The sequence below is a fragment of the Prionailurus bengalensis genome, chromosome C2 (genome assembly GCF_016509475.1).
Source record: "Prionailurus bengalensis isolate Pbe53 chromosome C2, Fcat_Pben_1.1_paternal_pri, whole genome shotgun sequence".
In the NCBI taxonomy this organism is placed as follows: domain Eukaryota; kingdom Metazoa; phylum Chordata; class Mammalia; order Carnivora; family Felidae; genus Prionailurus; species Prionailurus bengalensis.
The window spans coordinates 40,057,954-40,062,972 of NC_057350.1; positions in this window are offsets into that span (position 1 = coordinate 40,057,954).

Sequence of the window (5,019 nt, forward strand, 5' to 3'; positions counted from 1 at the left end):
ATTACTACACATCTCCTTAAAATATGTTTCATTTCCTCGCATTTGTTGCCTATCCTGCTGCTGAAACAAACTCCCTACAATATAATTTATTTATTTCATTCCCCTAAAATTATATCATGACTCTGTGTGGCCTTCAGAATAAAATTCAAACTCACGTCTACATAAAAAAGGATTTTAACTTATTCAATTAACTAATTAACCACAAAGTCAAGAACAAAACAATGGGTGCTGTATGTTGCCACATTCCCCAAATGAGGTAATGCACTTTGTAGGTAGAGTTACTAAGAGAGTGGCAAAACTTGATTTGCAACTCTTAACCTATTACCCACTTCCAGGCTGACGTTGTAGAGAAAATTCTGGAGTGCTTTAATATCCACCCTCCTCCTGCGCATGCACGTCCAAACATTGGCTGAAGGAAAGGTAATTTTCCCTCTCTTGGTCTAAACCAAGTGTAAGGATCATGTAGAGAAACACTTGGCCCTTGAAATTTGTTAGTCATAGAAAGGGATACCAGAACTTTATCTTAAAATGTCCGTGGAGGCTAAGTGTTTGATCACTGTTGGGGTTTCCTCCTTTGCTGCCACTGATGACAACATGTTGAGTTAAGCTACTCTAGAAAACTATTTTTATGTAATTAATGTATGCTTTCTTGTTTATAAATATTTATCTACTCCGCTGTTTACCCGTTAGTCCTTCGGTGTCCTTCCCCCAAATGGATGACATTGTAAAATAAAGGACTTTGAGAATTGAAAAAAAAAAATTACTGGTTAGCAGAGTAAAGAGGCCACAACAGAAGCAAATTTCACTGAAAGCAGAAGAAAGGTATGTGTTATATTCTGACTTGCGGGCAAGATGTGTACCACGTGCAGGCTGAAGCCCTTTTTAAATGTCACATAAATGACTGCCTGGTAGGTAGGTTGCTGTGACTTGGGCAGAAGGATGGACCTCTGGATGCCCCAGAGGAGTCTGAAAGAGGGATCATCAGTAGAATGGACTATTTGAGATCAGTATTGCCCACCTCAGAAGCACTTCAGTCACAGGTCCCCAGCAAGGCCTGTACCTGAGAAACCCAGGAAACTATCCACCAGGGAGTATCCGTATTGGCAAAATGACCACATTCACAGAGCAAGGTCCCTGGAGTCCTACTGTGCCTATCAAAAAGCTCTTTTCCTATTTCTCACATCTCCCTGGTTCTAGTCAGTAACCCATAAAGGGAACAGAGCAGCCCAGGTATGAACTGGGGATAAAGGGAAAACAGCAAGGTGATCCTTGCCCTGGGTAAACATTCCTTGCCCCTGGCGAAGAAACCGGAATTAGTATTGTGAAAAATTAAAATGGGAAATAAAGGACGCTTGGGGATCACAAAAAGATAACACAACTTTTCTTTATGCAAACTTTCTTTCCCAGAAACTGATTGGAAAGCTTTCTAGAGCACATTTTTATCTGCGGTGTTGAGAAATACATAAAAATCTGATAACCTAGCTTTGCAGTACTTGGTTCTTTCTAAAACTAACCTCCTCTTAGCCACAGATGGACTATGTATTTGAAGAGATAACATAAAACTCCTTCATGCTTCTCTCAGAGCAATAAAAATCAAAACCTGGGAAGTTTACTCAATGGTAACACATAAGTGTTTATAAAACACAATGAATTCTCTGGTTAAAGGAGTTTAGAACCTGGGAAATATTCACTGGTAACCCCTCTGGTAACATTTTAATTATAATGCAGTGCCACTCCCCAGGCAATGAGTCCAATCTATTATAATATGAATAACAATCTATTTACTACAACATTAAGAAATCCAAATATCTGGAACAGGTCATATCTCATTTGCTATTGCTGATTAAAACAAATAATGGAGTAAGATGACTTTCAGTCTCTCTCTTTCTCTCTCTCTTTTTTTAATCACCACTGCACTTGTGTCCAAGATTGTTTTGGAAATAAAGCTAATACTTTAATCCTTGAATAAATATAATTTTCTAAATTGTATTCATCATTGGAACTTAGTGTGAGAACTGTGTCTTTGAGCATTTTTTTCTAGTGATGATTTAAGAACTCTCCTGTATTGGTACTTTGTGTATTTTGTTGAATATTCCAAAGAGGTAATTTCTACACAGGTCATCATAATGCGCCAAAATACGACCTCTTGAGTTACGGAAAAGTGCAAACCGTCTTAAATAATTTTCTAATCACTTGTATGAATGGCTCCTTGTTCCCCCCTGTTCTTTCTCTGTGAATTACACAAACGGTATTTAAAGGATGGCCTAGAGCATGGAACTAGAGGCTCAGCTCAGGGGTACACAATGGGCAGAGCAGAACCCATCCCAGATGTGCCACCCTTCACCCAGTGTTAGAGGACAAGCTGCCTTTTTGCCACTCTCACATAGCAGTTGTCAGCTTTTGTGTGTGTGCGTGTGAGTTTCAAGGAGATTTCTCAGACTCCTGTTGGTATATCATTAGTTCCACTTTTCATAGAGAACAAAATCTTGAAAAGACAGATTATCTATGCATATAGAAAATGATTTTCCCTGAAGGGCATTTTCTTTTCCTTTATCCAGTGTATTTTTAAATGTCTCAAGTGATGAGGCTGGCTGTTCAACCAAGTTCAAGAACACACTTTTTTTCAGCCCATTATCTATCATTGTGAATTCAAACCTGCTGTTTCTCTTTGCTGATAATCTATCATCTAACAAGAGCGAGGATGACTTTAAACCACAGGAGCAAAGAGCAGTCATGGACTTGGCTTACAAGGAGATTTATACATAGAACACACACAAAAATACATTCAATTCAGTATTTTCTTCTCAAGTTTTACACAATGCTCCACTCCCTATCCCTTCTAGAGACTTTGATAGTTATGATAGAGAATTACCAAATATTAAAAAGAAGAAGAAAAATGAATGGATGAATCTAAACTGTATATCTAGTCTCTTAAAATTAATTTCCAGAATGTTATTTATAATGAGATATAAATCATTAGTTTATGCACATAAATGGAAACCAGAAGGGATGTCCTACTGAAGGACTCTTTCTCCTAAATGTCCTTATTCTTCCTTCATTATGCTATCTATGTTCCCAGGATAGCAACATTAATTTGACATGGCTGAATTATGCTACCTACTGTTTCCTGTATAGCACTTTCAGTGCCTGAGGCTAGGTTTCCTGCTTTGGGGATAGGGGGCAGAAAGATATTTCTAACTCTACTCTAGTATGAGAAGCAATTAAGCTACAAGTTGTTTAGCTGTAAGCAGTTACCCTCACAAACCTAATAAATTATTTGATTATATGGAATGCTTAGCACTTTGACCCCTTTTGGTAAATATGCATGAAATTGCAAAACTTGTGTTGTTTTCTTGGTTTTTGTCACTTAATTATTTTAACACTGTCCCTCTTATTCCGTGCTTTGGGATGCACAAATGGCAGATAGGATAGATGCGTATGTTCTCTTATTGCCAAATCATTTGATTATATTGTCTCTGCTGCTACTACCCTCACGGTTTCAGTTGAAGATTTCACCACTTCTTTTCTGCATACGGGCAAAAGCAGCATTTGTTGTTTTTGTCCCTTTTAATCAATTAAAAACCAACAAACAGGCATAAAACACTTCATGGACACTAATGAACCCAAAATAGTCTGGAATTAATTTCAAATTCACTACTAGTTTCAAAAATTAGCTAACACTGCAAATTGCACTGACCATGATAAGACCCTTAATAACAAGGCCTATTGTGTGAAATGTGCAAGTCAGCAGAAACACAAATGGAAACCTTTCAGCTTCAAACACTTCTAGCAGCATGCAAAACAAAGCAAGATGAAATCTGCATTAAAAAAAAAAAGAAGAAGAAGAAGAAGAAGAAGCTTTAAGCAACTATACCTCACACCAGACCTAAGAACAAATCCCTTCGAAGTACACTTTCTCTTCTGCACACTCAAACCCATAAGAGACATGAGAGCAAAATTCTGTCTTTTTTCCCCTGGAACCTCAATAATGATGTATCAGGAAGTCATAGTAGGTAATCTAAAGTGCCTATAACAGATAAGTATATAAATGACCTTTATTTTTATTATGAAAATTAATTTTAAAATGTGTAAAATTAAAGAACTTTGCATTATTATTTAATCTAACACAAAGAGAGATGAAATGTTGAATTATTACTTTCCTGGTGAACAATTCTCTAATCCTGCTTTTATCTAAAATTCCTGAGATTCCTTTCTTTTAAGGAAGTACTCTGGCAACTAAATCACAAATTTATTTTCATTCTCACTCTCCCTACATACATTTACTATTTACAAATTTAAGGCACTGTAGACTCGTAGTAATAATTCCACATTATTTTTATTTGTGTTGCTACTTGTTTGCTTTTAAAGCAATACAACTTTGAGTTATAATTTTTGAAATAGTACAAATGGTACAAATAGCATGCTGCATCACAGTGCATCCTCAAGCATCATACTCTCTGAGTTTAAATGCCAGTGTCGTCATTTGTCAACTTGGGAAGATTGTTAAATCTATTCAACACTTGAATTTACTAGTCATGTAGTAGGGATCACTACCCATTTCATAGAGACACAAATTACAGGGCAATCAATAGGACTGACTCAAAGAATAAAGGAAATATATTTTTCTTCTTCCTCTATAATTATTTTGTTGATGACCAATTTCCACTGAACTCATATCCTCACCCCCTCTAGGCCTCAGAAACAGCACTGTAACTCATGGCCAATCTGTTTCTTCTTCATCAGCTCTCATCATTTTCTGTTTCCAGTCCTCTCATGAGTGAGAGTGTGACTTTCTCTCTTGAAATTCTCTTTCTTGAATACCTTCTCAATGAAGAATTTATGCAGCATTTCCTCCTACCCTTTGAAAAGCACATTCCAAAGTCTTAATGACTTTCCCAACAAAAGAAAACCAGATGTAGCCCCAAAACTCCAGATGCTATACAACGTCTGACACCACACATAGCTAATCTTATATAAACTGAAGATTCATTTTTTCTCTCCCTTAATTTTTTTCTATAG